Source organism: Phacochoerus africanus, chromosome 1, assembly GCF_016906955.1.
Source record: "Phacochoerus africanus isolate WHEZ1 chromosome 1, ROS_Pafr_v1, whole genome shotgun sequence".
NCBI classification, from domain to species: Eukaryota; Metazoa; Chordata; class Mammalia; order Artiodactyla; family Suidae; genus Phacochoerus; species Phacochoerus africanus.
In genome coordinates this window covers 225732072-225752504 of record NC_062544.1, presented here as the reverse complement: position 1 = coordinate 225752504, position 20433 = coordinate 225732072, and the positions used below count along the sequence as shown (strand labels likewise).

The 20433-nt window shown below is 34.3% G+C and overlaps 1 protein-coding gene across 7 annotated transcripts in view; it reads right to left on the bottom strand.

The window, feature by feature from the left end:
- ZBTB20 (zinc finger and BTB domain containing 20) overlaps positions 1–20433 on the bottom strand; it is a 799736-nt gene that overhangs the window by 484658 nt on the left and 294645 nt on the right. For 2 of the 7 annotated variants that reach the window (XM_047791859.1, XM_047791873.1), the window contains exon 3: positions 7454–7517. The exons of the other annotated variants lie outside the window; for them this stretch is intronic. The gene's annotated coding sequence lies outside the window, so the exon portion shown is untranslated. The remainder of the gene's footprint in view (positions 1–7453; positions 7518–20433) is intronic. 7 annotated transcript variants of the gene reach the window in all.

Below are 20433 nucleotides of genomic sequence, written 5' to 3'. Positions count from 1 at the left end.
AGATGTTATAATTTCATAGAAAGGAATTAAATGTCACTTTTGAGGTGACGTTTTGATCTGCCATGTCATCAGATCCTGCCCTCTGTCTGCCCCACCTGGCCCAGTCCATTTTTAATTATCTGGCTGAATCTCAAAGCAGTCCTTTTAGTAAACACCAATTTCTGGTTTGGATGGAATGCTAAGTTGATACAATAATCATTAAATGTTCCATCCACAAAAGTGAATCCAAGGTGGACTACCTCCCTACCAAAAATCACCTTATTCTGTGATATGCATAATATTCAGCTAATTTTACTGAATATGGCTGTGCCACTCATGTATCTTATTGTTCATTTCTAGATCTAATTAAGGCCTGGTGTCAATATCAAAGCAGCTGTCTTCAAAGTGAGCGGGTACTTGGGCTGTGGGATGGGAATCCTGTGAAATCAGATTGTTATGATCATTATACAACTATAGATGTGATAAATTCATTTGAGTAATAAAAAAATTTAAAAAAAAGAGAGCGACAAGCTATTCCAACAAAGTAAATTCCACACGAGGGCAAAGGGACAAGAACCCTAAATTAACTAATGACAAAATCTTTGACATTTTTCACTGAGTGCATTTTAACAATGTACTTTTCTATAAATAAAAATGATGTCATTGTGTTTCTAAAAGCCATGAAACATTATCTTTTCCATTTCTAAAAATCTCTATGCTTAAAGCCAACATGTAGGTTTAATTAAGTGTTCTTAATTGCATGGACAGCTATGATGTTTCAAATCTTAGATACTAAATTTGTGCACTGAGTGAATTTCCCCTCCCCCACTCAGAGGTGGCCATTTCTGTTCTTACATAAAAAACAGATGAGTATTTTCGTCCAGTGTTCTATTTTTGATATTTGACTTATATAGCATCTATCTGAGCAAGTGGAAAGGCAACAACTTATTTCAGCATATCTACAATTTCATAACATTAATATGGCCTTTATAATTCTTTTAAAATAATGTTTAAAAACTCTCATTCTGTTTGTAGTCCTTGCATTATGAAGAAAAGCTTGACACTGAAGTAAAGATTTCAGTATAAAGGATATGAGTTTTATATTCTGAAAGGTAGAAATATTAGAAAAAAGAAAGAAATGAAATTAGAAATGCTGGAATCTGGTGTTATTTTTTTCTATGCATAAGAAAATAATTTGGCCTATATATATATTGATTTACAGAAAAATCATTACAATATTACTCAGATTGTCTGATGCTAATATTGCTACACCAGCTTTGTTTTGGTTAATGTTTGCATGATAATTCTGGTTGTGTTATAGCAGAACACTTAGCAGAAACAGAGTCATTTTTACATATATTATATTTCAAATGTAAAAATCATCCCTTAAATGCAATAGTATTGCCTTTGAGAAATAAATTTATATAATATTCATTAAAATGATTAAATTAACATTTTCATAGCACTTTAAGCTCCCTTAAGAACTCTCCTATTATTTCACCAAGTGGTAAGAGAACATTATAGTAGGTAATATTAACCCCATTTTACAGATAAATAATAATAAGGCACAAACAGGTTTAAATGAGTAGCATAATGTCAACAACTAGCAAGTGGAATCAAGCCAGACTTTGAACTTTGACCTTCTGTATTGGAATCTCAGTGCTTTTTCTATTACTACTAAAGTATCCTCACTAATATATGTATCAGACTGCACCAACATACCAACAATAAATGCTAAAGGATACCCACTATCTATGTATATGATACTGCTCCTAGAAAATACAGTAAACTAGTAATACATCATCCCATCCAAGACTTCGATAAAACCCAATGAACATTTTAAACCTCAGTTACACTGTATTTTTTAAGTCTTGAAAAGTTAAATAGTACCAAATTTGAGTCTCTAAATTTGTAACCCTTTGAAATCTAAAAAATCTAAAATGAATTTCTACTTCCTAACTTATAAACCCTCAAGAAAGAAATTTATAACAAAACTAGAGACAAAGCCCTTTCAACGGTGCCTATGACACTGTGGTTATACAAATCTGCCCCATTTTATAGTACACAAAGAAGACTGGAATTCAGCTGTTATCAGAGATAATAATAAACTTCTGCTGGTGAGTCAGTCTCTCAGTTTCATATTTACATTCCCACTGTCAGCAAGAGTTTTTAAGTTAAACATTTTTTAAAAGTAAAAATTCAATAAACAACATTTATATTACCAACAGAATGTGTTTTCATTGCTTTGGTGCTAAAATATCTGATTTTTTTAGACTTCGCTCTCTTCTTTCTCTCTTTTGTCCATGTCTTAGCTTCCTCACTGCAAACCATGTTCCCTCTCAATGCTTGTTCACTCCCTGAAGCTTCAGGGAAGAGTACTAAAAACTGCCTGGATGCCTAGACCCTCATGCTTCTGAGATTAAACCCAGACCCACTCATGGCATGGGTCCCGTTCTTTGTCTGAAGCCTGTGTCTGATTGAGTCAGATATTATTATCAAACAGCAAGCCTAAATTTTTTGCTATTTGTACAAAAAAAGTATGATATTTGTAGAAAAAAATGACTATCTAATGAACTATTCCAAAGAAAATAGCCTCATTATATTTTCACCTTATTTCCTCATTCCATTCTTAAAGCCACAGTGAAAGGAAAATTGTTGTGGTCACTCTAAAATACTTTTCCACTGCCAGTTAAGATCTGGTTTGGACAAATTTAAGCAGTCATTTATAGGTTGTATTTAGGGATATGAGTTATCTATAGATGTTATCTAGCCTAGTGAGGGGTCTTTGGAGTGATACCTAAATTTGCTACTTCTTCGGCATTATGTTGTAGGTGTTAGGAGAGATTTTGTAAAGCTAATTTTATCCCAGTACTGTTTTATCCCCACAGGGAATAAACAAGATGGAACAGTATTTTCCCTCAAAATAAGGCTTATAGCATTGACCAGGGCATTTAAATGCATCTTTACAATTCTCAACTTGCTCTCCCAGGAACAGCTTTTATAGATTTAGATTTTTTTTTTGTCATAAAGTATTCTATTTATTTCTCAGCAGCTGGTGTCAAAAAAGTTGTTGTTGTGTTTTTTTAATATTCCTTTTAAATAAATAAAATCTGTTTTCATATTGTGTAAAATTAGTTTTGCCTGCTGTGAGTTTGTGGCATTATGAAGTGATCATTTCTTCCCATGAATTATTTAAAGTGAGGATATCAAAATCTGACGGAACAATACAATGCACTATACAATACAATTTAATTTTATAATATACCAGTTCATACTAGTATCTCACAATGCACAGCAGTTGCAATACATTGGCTCAGGATTTGTAAATTAAGTAAGTCTATGTGCTTCAGTTTATGATTTTAGTATCTGAGAGGCAATTCTAAATTTTCTAGTGGGTTGGAGAATCTCCCCATATTTGGCAACACATAGATACCTAAATACATTTTTGCTAAATACTCATGCAGGGTACTGATGTTTAACAAGCTTGGGTGGTATTTAGCGTTTAAAAAAAAAAATCTCTAAGCAGTTGTTCACCCTCTCATCACTAAACACTGCTGGTATTTTCAGCATTTCCTCTGTATTTTCTGATCACTTTGTCTTATGGGAGAAATGCGTGTATGTAACCACAATTATTCTCACTTCTTATTCTAACTGCAGAGCATGTGGAGAAAGGGAAATAGCAATCCACACAAATTCCCCACTGTACTTATAGGATTTATAGTAAAGCTGACACTAACTTTTAAGGTGAGTAAGGTGACATGGCTCAATTACTAATAAATAGGAAAAGACATGATTATAAGCTACAACAAAGTCTGAATCAAGGAGAGAGCAAAGGTTATCTTGTGTGTGATACCTGCATTGTAATAAATTATAAATGAAATACTATGCTGATTTTTCTCCTTTAGTGGATTCTGTAGCATTCCATGAGAGAAATTATCTCTGATTAAATCAGTGTATTGAAAGGATGTAGTCAATGTTTGCTCTTTGAGCATTCAAATAGCCTCTGACAAAATTCTACTACAAAGACTTAAAAAAAAATAAAACTCTCCAGGACACAATATATAATGGGATGTTAGAGGTTGTTTTCCATAGGAAGAAACTGGCTTGCAGTACAGAACAGAAATTAGTGGGCACTTCTCTTGTAAGGCCCACATGCTATGGACTAATGTAATACACCCAAAACAAAACTCCTGAGTCCATAACACCCTTGCTACCAACTCCTTCTCCAACCAAACTGCTTTTCCTTCCTCTCAGTGAAAGGTGACACCATCCGCCATGCTGATGAGGCCAAATCAACAAGAATCTTCAGATTCCTTTTGCCTCACTCAACACGTCTAACCCACCACAAACCCCATTAACTCAACCTGAAAAGTACACTCCAAACTCAAAACCATTATCATCTCTGCTGTCATCAACCTCAAACATCTCTTGTCCCCTAATTTACTTCTCAGTTTCCATTCTTATCTCTTACAATCCATTTTCTAAGCAGAAGTCAGAATGGTCTTGAAATGCAAGGAAGAGCATACCATTCCCTTGTATAAAATCCAGAATGTATACGTGTTGCAAGAAGAATGACATTCGAATTTAAAACAGTAACCAATAAGTCCCCCCATTATCTCCTCCTGCCCACCTATCTGGTCTCATCTTCTATCACTCTTTACTTATTCACTGTGCTTCTGCCTCAGTGACCCATTATGTCCCTCAAACAAACTAAGCCTATTCTGATTATCCCTACTCTAGCTATCTCCATTAGCCCGGATAGTCTGCCAGTACATCTTCATATGGCTGATTCCTTATCACTCTTAACTGAGCATTACAGAGATATCTTTCTTTGCCTATAAAATACCCAATGCATCCCCAATTCACTCTATCCTACTTTACTTCCCCCTTAGAATGAATTACTAGTATCTTCCATATATATACATATATGTGTACTGGGGGATGCAGTCTCTACCAGAGTATAAATTCTGTAAGAATGAGGTTCTCATCCACATGCTATATTAGTTAGTTATTACTACATAACAAGTAATTCCAAAACTTAGTAGCTTAAGAAAAACAAACTTTTATTATCTCATTGTTTGTGTGGGCCAGGAAACTTTGTGCAGCATAGCTAGGTGCATCTGGGTCAAAGTTCAAAGTCTCTCATGAGGTTGTGATCAAACTGTCAGCTAGGGCTGTAAGGCCCACATGCTATGAACTGAAAACTGCATTCCAAATTCACTTGCTTGGTTGTTGGCAGGCTTTCTTTCTTTGTCAGGTGAGTGCTTCCACAGGGCTGTCTTATGACATGGCATTTGGCTTGAGTGAGGGGTATTCAACAGATGCAAGCCATAGTCTTTTTTGGTTTTTTTTCTTTTTTTTTTTTTAATTAATCTTGGAAATGACATCCCTTCATTTTTGTCCTTTTTAGAAATGGGTCACCAGACCAGTCAATACTAAAGGAGAGTTACGTAAAGTGGTGGGATATAGGCTATGGAGATTGTTGGGGCCCTCTTGGGAGTTGCCCATCACAACTGATTACCACTGTACTCTCAGTGTGCAGAATAATTCCTGGAATTTAATAAATGAATGAATAAAAAATGAATCTCCCATGGATTAGTACTGGAAGCTGTCCTAATTCAACATTTTGCCAATGATGAAAAAAAGTAGTGAATAAAATCACACTCAAAGCAGTGACATTTGAGTCATTCAAACCAAAGAGATAACCAGTAGGAAAATCAGGTTGTGTGAATAAGCAAAAAAGTAGTGGCACAGCCACAGTTTCTTTACCTGTAAAAGATTGGATGTAGTTGTACATGTTGGAGATTTAATGAGGTAACTCACATGGAATATTTAATATAGGGCCTCACAAATCAAAGGTACTGAATAAATGTTAGTAATTGCTCTTAGGATAAAAGTAAGGCAAGTACTTTTAAGAAAAATGATACAAATTTTATTTTTAAGAAGATTTGAGATATGAGATGCAGTCAAAAAAGAATCTATAAATCACTTTGAACTGTTTACTAATAATATTAGCTTAATATGAACCTGCAGCCAAAAAGACTAATAAAATGTTGGGGATCATCATTTCATCATGTACTGAAAACAAACTAGAAAGGTTTTCCTATTTTATATAAAATTAAGACATCTTTGAATGTATGTAATGATGCATTTCTAGTTTGTATAATCCATGAAAGCTTAATGTAAAGGGATGTGTGCAGCTTTGGAATGGAAAGATTCTCAGTATGCCTTGGGGTTAAAGTGTCTGAAAAGTTAAAGAAAGGGCACTGAACCTGACCTATTACATAACGGGATTATTGAAGTTATGGAGAGAGTAAGCACAGAATTATTCATGAAATCCTAGAATGTTAATACTATAGGGCAGACTTCAAGTTTGGAAAAGTACAAATAGAATCAGAGATTGAAATGCTACTCAGTATTTTAAGAATGTTTACCTTGAGAGGGAGCAAAGATTTAGAGATTAAGGAGGTGGTTGAGAAATTCATGGAAGATACACCAAAATAGACTACAAAGCTATATATATATTTGAGGTTGGCATCATGGAGGAAAACCAGAGGTCTTTCAACCTATTTATTAATGTCTCCTTTTGCAACTGAATAGGCAGGATGGATTGCAGCTTTGATGAAGCCACTTCAAAAGCATGAGTAGCATTCCAATAAGATATCATTCTTATTCTATTAGTGCTAGAGTGACAGTCATTGTTATACTGCTGGTCTTCATGGAGAATCAGCATTAACCAGCTATATGCAAATCTCTATATATATGTTAGTAAACTTCCTTCCAAACTTTACAGTAAGTAAACTTTGGCTTCCTTACTGTACTTCCAGAACAGTAAGACAAACCTACTGTTTTGGGAGCAGAACAGTTCCTCCAATATCTAGTATTGTGGGTTAAATTCTGGTCCCCTAAAAGGCATGCCCACATCTCAATCCTCAGAATTGGGAATGTGACCTTATTTGGAAAAAGAGTCTTTGCAGATCCAGTTGGATGAATCTGTAGATGAGATGATCTTGGATCACCCAGGTTTATCATCCTGGATTATCCTAAATACAATGACAGGCCTTTATAATAGAGAGAGAAGACACAGACACAAAGGGAAGGCCATGTGAAGAAGGAAGCACGGACTGCAGTTATATAGCCACAAGTCAAGGAATGTTTGAAACAAATACTAGAAGCTGGAAGAGCAAAAGTAATCCTCCCCTAGAGCATTCAGAGTGGGTGTGGCACTGCTGATTCATTGATTTCAGGTTTCCATTTCTAGCCTCCAGAACTGTGAAAGACTACCTCTCTCGTTTAAGCCATCAGGTTTGTGGTAATTTGTTCTGGTAACCCTAGGAACTAATATACCCAGAACAAGTAACTGCTTCACAGAGAAGCAGTGGAATGGTTTATAAAGAACATTTAAACAGGACAGCCTCAGATTTAAACCTAGACTTCATCTATATAAATTGTGTAATATAAAAAAGCAACTTACTTTACATCCCTGATCTTCAGGCTCATCATTAGCAAAATGATGGTAAGTTCTCATTGTAGGATCACTGTGGGATATGGAGATATGTAAAATACCTCACTTGCTATAAGCATTACAACAGCAGATTATTATTCTGATCAATATTCAATACTTAACCTGTTAATAATAAATTCAAAAGTGTGCTACACATCTATAAAAGTTAAAAACTGTTGTTTTCTTTGAGAATCAACATTTTAGCAAGGTATTAATTAGAGCATAAGGGATTGATTAATGTGGCAACTGGTTGTGCAACACCAAATGTTTCAACAAACCTTTATTTCAAACTGACTATTCATGTCATTTTAAGCAAACTCCTCGGTTGTCAGTGGAACCATATTCAGTCAGGTTTCTTTACTGTCTCATCTTTAATATCCTTCCTAGTTTCTTATAGACAAATAATGTAAAGCAATGCCACAGTATTGCTGGAAAATATTTGCATCTAGCTTGGGCTTAAGACATCCATATATAGAAGCAAAAGCTGTGGTAATAGAATTTTCCTAAATGTTCATCTAAGAGAATTGACAACAGCATAATAATCTCAAGGACAAAGTTTTGAAATGTGTACTGATCATGAACACTTTTGGTTATCCCTGACATTAAGACAGGCAAAAAATAAAAGGAGTTCTGACAATAATTTTCCTAAAAGGACAAGTTAGGAATCATGCAGTTCGGGTATTTCATATTCTGGAATAAGTCCTTAATACCAGAAAATTGAGACTCTAGTAAGAATTATTCAAAATACACACAATGACAGTGAAATAAATTTTCAAGAATTGCTGTTTTTTACTTTTCTAAGGACAAACATGGCAAATATTATTTCAAAAATTTAGAAATTAAAGTGAAAAATAATACATTAGCTGTAATACTATCTGTGGCTGTTAAAATTTATTTATTTATTCATACACTCATTCATTAGCTCAGCAAATATTTATGAAATGCCTAGTCAATACCAGGCATTATCTTAGGCACTAGAGATACAGTCTTGAATGAGCTATACCATTCTCTCCATTCTCTGTCCTTTTTTTTTTTAGGGCTGTGGCAGTGGCATATGGAAGTTCCCAGGCCAGGGCTCAAATCAGAGCTACAGCTAATCTGAGGCCAACCTATGAAGTAAGAGAAAGGTTTCTTAGAGCTTAGAGCTTCCTATCTTCTCCATATCTATCTTCTCTTCCCTAAAAACATTTGTTCATTCATTCACCAATTAGTTATAATTCAATTTGTTAATACAGGTGTCAAGAAGTCACACCCAGTCTCTATCCACATGGAGCACACACAATGGTAGGATGACAGATATAAAAAGGAATGCACTTAAAGTTAGGAAAGAGAGGAGTGAGGAGCTAGAGGAGAGTAGGGTAAGACAGGCAGAACTAACCTACCCTAAAATGAGAGATTGGGGACCACTTTCTGGAATACGTAATGTTTAAACCGAGACTTTAAGATAGTTGAAGTCGACTATCTCGGCCACCATTGTAAAGAAAAAAAATCAAGCCAATCAATTAATTTTAAAAAATGATAATAGATGCTTACAGATTAATGTGCTACCTTCTGTATTTTTTAAAAAGGAAATACCAGAGCTTTTTATACTTGACCCAAAAGAATCTCCTTAAATAGTGAAATTCCTGGAATTGCACCATTCAAGTATAAGGGATAGAGCATATTACTCATGCACCTCAACTCATACCAGGTAGGCAGACATTTCATTTATCTTTTCCTGAGTCCTGATTTGAAGGCAAAGAAAAAATTTTAAATAATTGTCTTATTTAGTCCTCATGACTCTGAATTATATCATTTCCATTTTACAGAAGTGAAAATCATCTGAAATAGGTAATCTGCCAAGATTACAAATTACAGTATATGGGGTATCCAAAACTAAAAACTAGTTGTTTGGTTTTAAAGCATCTATTTGTTCTACCATGCACCACTGCTTTTGCCAAATATGTGTTAATGGGAAACTGTATAGGGGGATGGGGTTTTAGCAAAAAATAGGGATACTTTAAACATATTTCTAAACATGCTAGCCTAACTATTTATTTGTTTGTTTATTTATTTATTTGCTTTTTTTAGGGCCACACCTGTGGCATATGGAAGTTCCCTGGCTAGGGTCAAATCAGAGCTGCAGCTGCTGGCCTATGCCACAGCCACAGCAACGCCCGATCTGAGCCCCATCTTCAACCTACACCATAGTTCATGGCAATGCCAGATCCTTAACTGACTGCTGGAACCCACATCCTCATGGATATTTGTTGGGTTCATAATCCAATGAGTCACAGTGGGAACTCCCCCTACAGAATTTTTAAAAGGTATATTCCACTGCTAAAAAGACCCAGATCTCCATAGAATAGTGGTTAAGGGCATAAGCCCTGAAAAGGAAGCTCTCCTCCTAAGATGGGATCTTCACTCCTTGCCTTACCGGATACATAACTTTAGGAAAGATATCAAAGTTATTTCCTATATCTTGAAGCCTTGATTTTTCTGTCTGTAAAATGGGGCCAATACTGACTTCAAAGGTTTAATTTGAGTAATTAAAAGAGATAATGTGTAAAATGCTTGTAATGCCTGGCATGTCGTTAATTGTCAATGAATACTGACCACTGTTGATCTATGACTATAATCATTAAATCATCAGACAGATAACTTAGCTTAGAGGCAGCTCTGTTTTGTGGTTGAGAGCATAGCACCAATTTTCTGTGTTTGAATCTTAGTTTTCTCACCACTAGTTTGGGATACCCTTCAATCACGTCAATTCTTCACCTGTAGAGGACCAGAGGTTATGGTGAAGATGCAATGTTTGCAAAATATTGAGAATAGCATTTGACAATTGATAAGTGTTTGATAAATGTCAGCTATTATTATTGATTGCATTTTAAAAGTCTCATTCTACCAATAGATTGAGGGTGGCCTTATATTAGCTACTTAATTTCCCGGAACTTCAGTTTTCTCCTCTATAAAATGGATTGTATCAGTCTTTAACGGAAATGATTGGAATATTTTTAATCTTTAACATCATCACAGCCACCAACACCACCAATCTAAAGTCTATATGTCAGTCATGTAAGTATGAGTGAAATAGCTTATCTTAGAAATACATACTCCCTGTACATAACTCTCCATCTCTTTTGCCCTATTTTTTAAAAAACAACTCTGTTGAAGTATAATTGAAAAACAATAAATTTCACAAATTTAAAATGTGCACTATGCTAAGTTTTGACATACTGACCAATGAAATCACTACCACAATCAAGATAATAAAATTACTCATCACCCCCACAAGTTCCTTAGTAGCAATTGTTGATCTACCTTCTGCTACTATACACTAGGTTATATTTTCCAAAATTTTATATAAGTGGAATCTTATAGTATGCACTCGTTTTGCCTGTCTACTTTCACTCAGTATAATAATTTTGAGATCCATCATGCTATATCATGTATCAACAAGTTGCTCCTTTTTGTTGTTAGTAGTATTCCATTGCATAGGTATACTACAATTTGTGTATCCCCTCATATCTTGATGGACACTTAGGCTGTTTATAATTTTTAGTTTATGAAGATAAAGCTGTTGTGAACATCTATGTACAAGGTTTTACAAGGACATATGCTTTCCTTTCTTTTATATAAAACCTTGGAGTGGAATGACTGGTTCACATGAGTGTAAGTTTAACTTAAAACATTGCCAGAATGTTTTCCAAATTGGCTGTACTATTTTACTTTTCCACTAGTAATGTATGAGAGTTCTGGTTTCTCCACATCTTGTCAATTTTTGGTATGGTTCAACCATCTAATAGATGTGGAATAGTATCTCACTGTGGTTTTAATTTGCATTTTCCTAATGACTGATGATGTTGAACATATTTTCATGTGCTATTTACCATCCCCATATCACCTTGGGAAAGCATGTACAACTCTTTCACCCATTAAAAAGAAAAAAAGAAAAGATCATATTATTATTGAATTTTGATATTGCTTTATATTTTCTGGATAAAAGCCTTTCATCAGATATATTCTTTGCAAATATTTTCTTAAAGCCAGTGGCTTATCTCTTCATTCTCTTAGTAATGTTTTCAAAGAGCATAACTTTTTAATTTTGATGAAGTTCTATTTATTCTTTTATGGATCATGCACTTATCATCTCCTATCATACTTCATGATTCACTTATTCACTGATGGTCCCAAGTGTCTAGAATGGTACTAATATGCAATAGATATTTAATAAACACTTGATGAATAGATGAAGATTTCAAGAAGTGAAATACAAATTGTGGGAAAAGTTTGTAGACAATATAGAAAATAAAGTAGTCTTAAGTGCAAAGGCATGTTTCATTTTTATCTGATCCAATACAAATATTTCTTGATAAAAGTGCCCCAGAACATTATATTCTCTCAGTTACTGCTACATAGCACAAGGAACTATATCTAGTCACTTGTGATGGAACATGATGGAGGATAATGTGAGAAAAAGAATGTGTATACACACACACACACACACACACACACACACACACACATATATATGACTGGGTCACTTTGCTGTATGGCAGAAATTGACAGAATACTATAAATCAACTATATTAGAAAAAAATAAAAATCTTACAAATAAATAAATAAATTCTCTCAGTTAAAGAACCTGGTGTTCTTTACCTGAAGACAATTCCTTCTCCCTCAAAATATGAATTTGAAATTCCGTAGAAATTAAATGTAAAGCAATAAGTCACCTACCCCATCTCTATCCCCCACATTCCCAGTAACTCAAATCCTATATGAATCTTTGTAAATAAATTAAAGCTGTTGAATTCTCGAAAACTCTAATTGTGCCAATTATAAATAAGCCTCAGGATGGATTTCAACCAGCAGAGTCCCCAAAACCATTATGTGCAACTCTAATCCATTATTTTTTTTCTTTCATAATTAATTTTTCTAAGTAGGTCAGTACCCTTCACTTTATTTAAGTGCTATTCCAGTAATCCCATTTTCTCAACAACCGAAGTCAACTATAACTAACTATATACGTATTTCTATTAAACACATCAAAAATAAATACATTCTTATATTATGCAAAACTCTAAATTAGGCAGTGAAAGACTTTTCTAATAAGTAATAAAATAATGTACTATACTGGCTCTCAGTTGTACGTCTTGATCATATGAGGTCTGGTAGAATCTTGTGAGAACCTTGAGGATTTCCAGATATTTGGGTACTTAAATAGGTATTTCCCCCAAGGAAAAAAGCTTATTTTCTTATGTTTTAGCATCTAAACCACTGGGAACAATTACCAGAGATGTAGATAAGTAAATTTGTATTGTAGACATACACATTATGTGATATATGCTTAACTATATATACCTACATTGTGTGTGTGTGTGTGTGTGTGTGTGCGTGTGCGTGTGTGTGTGTGTATGAAATACAAAGTCAATTCATCAGAGCACAGGAGATTAAATGGTCAAGCAGCCAACAGAATTCACCACATTGATGAGCTTTAATCCTAAGAGAGCTCCTTAGGTCCTTGCTCAGAGCTTATACATTCTCCTTTTAGACACAATTCTAAAAACTTTGGGACCTGCTTTCCCATCCTCAACAGATTAAACGTTGATAACTCAAATAATGTAGGGTGAGTGTGTGGTTGAAACTAGCCAACAAGCAGCCTGATATGGGGAGAAATGAGAGCTCTGATCGAGCCCATCTAAGCAGTGTCCTGGTGTCCTGCAGCACTGAGCCTGCTCGTTAGGAGAAAGCCTAGTGGAAGTGGGAAAATTTTCTTGGAGGGAAAGTCTGATTCCTTTGGATGTTCTCAAAGGATGAAACATTCGAGACTCCGTGACAAGGTGTTATGGATCCAATAAGAGACTAATGACGAATAGAAATTATTTCATTATATAATGCAAGTTGTTTTTAATTGTTATCTTATGAATTTTACCACCAGGTATTTATGAACCATTCTAAGTGAATTAATACTGCCTGATTTTTTAAAGCACTTTTGACACTATAAATTAGCTAACTCTTTCTTAAAAGATAATGAGAAGATAGAGTTTTGGATTTCTCATAAAAGGAAAATAAAACCACCACAAGTGTATCCATTACAAACCACTGAGGTATGAATTTAGGGAAAATTAGGCTGAATATGGGATTACTATTTTAACGTTCTGCAATATTCCCTGAGCTGTCATCCACGTTCTTAATTCAAATATGTACTTTTGATCTAAAAATATGCTAGCCCAAGAAACTGAATGATTACCCCATAGTTGAAAGCATATTTAGTGATCTGAGATAGGAGAAATTTCATTTCAGTCAAGCAAATGCTTTTGGTTTTCCAACCAAAGGAAAGCTTCATCATGTGGGAGCCATCATTATAATGGAATGTGACTGATTTTTTTTAACACAGACCTCTAATAAGGGCTATTTTTCATAGCAGCCATCTTGATAGAAACTTACTCTAAGGATGCCATCATTATTTGAAAGCTGGGGCATTGCCTTTAGAATTAGTTCATGGAAAAAAAAAAAAAACCAATCTTTTTGCTTCACAGCTACCCTTTCCATACCACTACATGTCCTGATTACTCTACTTTGAATGTGCCTCACATGGATCAACAAAAAGCCTCTTCTGGGACTGGTGTCGTGGCCTACTTATCCTGGGCTTTGCTGAGGAGTGGGAGTTGAAGAGGGTTTATGGGAATTAAGAAAGTCTATTTTTGACCACTGCATCTGTGTGGCATACCAAACTCCTTTGGCCAAAACAGCAATATAAAACTGAGATTACTAAGGGCCCTATTCCTGGAACTACTGAAGGAGAAAAATTCTCCATGACAAAATAGAGGGCTTTTAGGAAGCATGCGTTCTTCTGAACTTTAAGTATGTGTGTGTTTCTGGCTTGGCTTTTAAGTGAATGGCTCTTCCAGTATCTGTTGCCTGGAATTTTAGTGAAAACTGATTTTACCAAGACAGTTTTCATAGAGTAACACATTAAATAAAGTATAAGAAGTTAAGTTTAAGCACCTAGTCTAGTGTTCTATGTACCCTGTATATCTTTGGTAAGAATTTGTTGCCTGTGTAGGACTCTTTTTCAATATGGATAAACCATATACATTCTACTATTAAAATAAAACAATCAGCACAAACACTAACTTCCTGGAGGTAAAGTAGCAAATTGTCAAAACCCCTCTCACCCTTCCTAATCCCTATTCCCTCCAAAACAATTCAAAAGAAGAAAAGAATATGAAGGGAAAATGAACACAAGAAAAACAATTAGCCATTGCACTCTACAAAGTCTGTAATGTTATCTAGAATGACAGCTTAGCCATTGTTCAGGCTGCCAGAGCCCTGCATGTTTGCTAGCTCACCAGAGGTCCTGGGAGAATAATAAACTAAGCAGATTAGATGTAGACTGATGCCTCCACGCTACTACCACCTCATACAACAAGCACACTGTTCTGAGTGTCTGAACACACGCAGGCAGGTAAACCCAGAGAATGGGCACTCCATGTTGGCAGGAGGGGAAGAAGCTGCCAACAAACAGGGCCTGTTTATTATTTAACAGTTGGTACTGCTAGAGGCCTGGCACTGCTATAGAGTGTTCTCTGTTTCAGTGCAAGTCAGCCTGATTATGAGAGCGTGTGAGCCAAATCATGTTTACCATAGTCTGTGAGAACCTCAGTGCCCCCAACAGACATGGGAAATTCTTACAATAGCTCTCGTCCAAACAGAGAACATCGTTTCTGAGATGGAGGTAAAGGGCTTCGTGTGCTTAAATCTTGTCTGATCATTGGCTAAGTGTACTTGCTTTTTCCCTGCTCAAGACCAGTCATTCTTCTTTAATGATACAGTTTCTATTCCTCTGCTTTTGGATACTCTACTTTGGAACCTAAATCAATCAAATAATGTGTGAATCACCCATCTACGAATAGTGCTCATGCTGTCCTGAACACTTTGGCTTTCCAGCAAAAGAATCTGCTGCCCAGGACAGCTACCTCCTGCTTTGCCAGGACCGCCTCTGCAGTAAGTCTCTTCTCTGCCAACGTGGGCCACAGGTGGATGCCTTCCTACAAATCCAATCAGCAGGATAATGTGCAACTATCACAAGAGTGGACCTTAATGACAAAGAGCCCTGCTTAGATGGTCACCCCATTAACTTTGATTTGATTATTCTGCCCCAACAGAACACTTGGCTTCACAATCACAGGTGGCACCAGCCCAACATAAAACCTGTAGAGAAAGTAGTCTTGTTGGGTTCATAGATATTCACAATAATAAATCTGCTATAAAATATTAAAATGGTAAGTAACAAGATAGTCTCTGGCTCTCTAGGAAAGCAATAACAATTTTTTTTTTTAAAAGTCAGAACACATGAGACCATTGTGATGATAACTAGGCAACACAGATCATCTAATCATTTCCTTTGAAATTCAACATAAATCAACTATTCTTTTAAGTGTAAGAATCTTGGCTTTTATCTTCAATATAGACCAAAGCAGCTTTTGATATTTCATGTGACCCTATTCTATACACTTGTTTATAAATTTGAGATAAACTGGTTCCATATAAGCTATATCAATATTTTGAAACTAATTGTGCCTTGAATATACTTTCCCTATGATTATAAGTAAATCTCCAAAATGTTTTCTACCATGCTATTTGTTTTTCTTTCATAATCTCTCAAATTTAAATGCCACTCAAGGAAAACAATATATGCTAAGTAGAGTTTAAGTCATAGTTTTATATTTTTCACTTTATTATGGTTTTCAAAGAAAATACTTGTCCTTGGGTCATAGATCATATACACATACATAAATAAAACTTTTCAACAAAAGAGAAGGTATGAAAAACAATTCCCTTTTTAGGATGAAGTTAATTCCTAGTTTAACTTAATCACTTCCTCTACTGTTCAGAGATGCTTCATAAACAGCCCCAAATTAAAGAAGTTCATCCTAAAATCAAGGGTTTTCTCCCAAAGCATCATGCATATAATAATGTTCATAACTACTAGTTAATGGCAGAGCAATGGATCAAATCATAGTTTCACAAAGGGAAAAAAGTGCTATTTCAGCCGTGACAAAAATATGGACAGTGATTTTTCACGAGTAGATTAAAGACAAGTAATGTGAATTTATTTTTGTGCTAAATAAAATACTTCACAACTATTAAGAAACATTAGTAATGCTTTATAATTATTGAGAACTTACTATGTGCTACATGCTCTTTTAAGAGTGTATATAAATGTACTCATTTAATCCTTTCAACAATCCAATAAGTTATGTATTATTATCTTCCCCATTTTACAGATAAGGAAACTGAGGCACAGAGAGGTTAAGTAACTTGCCTGAGGCAGAGTTTAATAGTAATCACTGTGTTAGTCTTCTCATAGTGATAATCATTCCATGAGGTTTGTGTTTAGTTTAAAGCTATGTGGTCTCAGAGGCTGTAAAATGTTAGAGCTGGAGTTCCCGCTCTGGTGCAGTGGGTTAAGAATCCAACTGCAGTGGACTGAGGAGGTGCTGGTTCAATCCCAGGCCTGGCACAGTGGGTTAAAGGATTTGTGTGGGTTGCAGCTGTGGCTGGGATTCGATCCCTCGCCCGGGAACTTCGAAAATGTTCTTGCAGGTGCGGCCATTAAAAAAACAAAAATTCCAAAGCAATTTAGCAATCTAGTGCATGGTTGGTTGGGGGAGAAAGTTTGGGAAGACTCTGAAGCATCAAAATTTTGTGGATATACTTACTTTTCTGGGAAAAAAAAAATATGAACCATGAAGCTAGTCTAAATATCTCAATTGGGAGATTAAAGAAATAAAGCCATGGAGCAATGAATGTAAATGTTACATATTATAAGAAAATAGTAGAAGAAACAAGCCTAGACACCAGAGTTCCTTTCATTATCCTCTTAGCCTTAACTCCCTCAAGTGGCCAACTTCGCAGCAGAAGAAACCCGTGTGAAGGACACAGAAGTCTATCTCTACCTCTGACAGTACCCCTTAACTCAGTACAGTAGGAGACAAAATGTATACTGATGCAAAAAGAACATAAACTCTAGTGGAGTCTGTTCTTGGCCACTCAATGCTAATGGAAAAAACTGGGGGTAGACATTTAAGAGATAAGAAAAAAAAAATCTCTAAATTTCTTTCTATTTCTCTTGGATGTCTTAATGGTAGTTTATATTTACCCAGAAATCATCTATTGTGTCCAAAATTTTCAAATTCATATGTAAAATATTCATAATAATTATTTAATTTCCTCTATTTCTATGGTTACTTCCCCTTTTGTATTCTAATTTTATGCATTTGTGGGCTTTCTTACTTAGTAACTAAACCATGTAATGTTGACTTATTTATTTATTTGTCACTCATTCTCTTTGTAAACCCCAAATCTGATTTATTAGTAGTCTCTTTTTATTGTTTTCTAATTAATTTCAGATTTTATTTTTCATTAATTTTTTTTATTTCTGCTTTGCAAATTTGTTTTTTTTTTCTTTTAACCAACTTCCTGAGATAAATGCTAGTATGTTTATAATTATTTTTTTCCCATAATGTTAATATTTAAAGCCATGGATTTTTCCTCTGAACACTGCTCTATCTATACCCATTTGTGCTTATTTTCTATAAATTCTGTAATCTCTCTTTAATTCAAAAATGGATTTTTTTAAAGTTTAAATTTTACCAAGAGATAATGGTTTTAAATTTTTTCTTTTAATATTAATTTCTAACTCATTACATTGTGATAGAATATAGCTTGAATTTTCTCAAATGTCCTTCAGGCATCATATTTTTTTCTTCTTTGATCTATTAACATGGTTAATTGTATTAGTAGACTTTCTAATAATAAACTATATTTTTAAATACATGACTTTAGCCTTATACTTATTGCCATACAATATATGCTTGATCATAATAATGTCACCTTATTTTATATTTTTAAATATTAAATATAAAATACTTCGGAAATTTTATCTTAGTTTCTTAACTCTTCTATTGCAGTGTTTCTCAAACCAAGGGATTTATTAAAAATATAGATTCCAAATCTCATTCCTCTCTACCAAAAGATACAGTGGGTATGGATTTAGATAGTATTTTTAAAAGGCCTTTATTATACTCATTCGGATGGTCTGATGACCACGCCTTGAATATGCTCTTACAATGGTTAACGTTAATTATTTTAATAAAGGAGTTAAAGTCCTATTTTTGATCTGATGACTTCATAATACAACTTTGGGTTATTTAAAACGTTATTCTAAAAAATTATGAAAACACTCGCCTGCACTTCCTTTGTCCTTAACTCTCTTTTTCTCTTTTTTTTCTTCTTCATCATTGGACTTGGGTTACATTTTTACTTTTATTTCTTCTTGTGACTATTTTTTATAATTTTAAATAATGCATCTATATCTCTGTTACTTAGTTTGCCAGCTTTAAAAAGTATTGATCCCTCATTCCCAGCTATTAAACCCTGGTCAATTAATGCACATTTGCCTCCTATTATTTCCTTTAAACCTTTCAATTCTGTCATTTTTTCATCATCAAGGTTTACATCATTTGCAGTCTATTCTGTATCTTCCCCTTCTCATCCCATTATTTAATGGCAAATCCATTTTTAATTTGATTTGAGATTAACTTATGTTTATTTATCATGGCTTCTCTCAATATTAAAAAGGGAGACTAAACTCTATCATTAAACATTTTGCTTTGTTTTGGTTGTTGACCAGAATAGTTAATGGCGTTACAGTCTCTTAAGTATTTGTATTTTAAAGTTTTGAGGTGGAGTTCCTGTCCTGGTTCAGCAGTTAATAAATCCAACTAGCATCCATGAGGACCGGGGTTTGATCTCGACCCATAGCCTGGAATCCCCATATGCCATGGGTGTGTCCCTAAAAAGATAAAAATAAACTAATTAATTAATTAAATTAAAATTTGAGGCAAGTCCAACCTTTCTCCTTTTGATATTTTTTCATATATGCTTTTTAAGTGTCTTTCTTCAGCCATGAAGTTCTGTAACTTGATCAAGATAGATCTCAGTGCTTATTGTTCAGCACCATGATTTTCTAGGATACAGTTTGTCCTTTTCAATATAAAGATTCAGACTAAATTCTGGAATTTTTATTTCCAGAAAAATTTTATTCTATTACACTTTGAAATTGTTTTCCATTTGTTCTGTTCTTTTTCCCTTCACAAGTATTGGTTGTTCCTATATTTCCTTTGTCTTCCAAACGTAGAACATAACATTTTAATTTATTCAATTTTAATAGGTAAATCATTTACATAATTCCAAAATACAAATTATAAAATGATATACAGTAAAAAGTCTAACTTTCATCCAGTTTTCCCTCATTCTTACACCATCTTCTGACAGGTAACCACTGCTATTGGTTCATTATCTTTTTTAAAAACCAGAACTGATGGGTCAAGGAGCATATATGTACTTGTTACTTTGGTAGATATTATAAAATTTATCTCCATCTCAAGTTGCTTTTTTTTGAGCATTTTGATAGATGAAGATGCATCTTGTTTTTTTCAAATTTGCATTTCTCTTATCATGAATATTTTAATCTTTACCTTATGTATGAGTTTAATATATTATTAATATGTTTAAGAGCCATTTGAATGTTTTGTGCAAGTTTCTCTACTGAGTTGTTGGTCTTTTATCAATTTGAAAGAGAAATGATTTGTTAGGAATATATTTTTATTTGAGATAGGAGTGCCAATCATAATTACCACTTTCTCACATAATTTAAAAATTATTTTTAAGTTAAAAAATTTTTTTCTCGTTGACATTTCTGGTGGTATTGTTAGAAGTTCCTTCCTTCTTGGACTTTCCATATCTAATGTGGCTTTTAGTACTACAACAGTTTTATTTTTCTCTTCCATCTTGTTCCTGTTTTCTCACAGGTCATTTTATTTCTCTTTTTGTTGTCTTATCTCTTTGATCCCATATATCCAATATTTGACCTCTTATTTTTAAAAAGCTACAATTTCTTC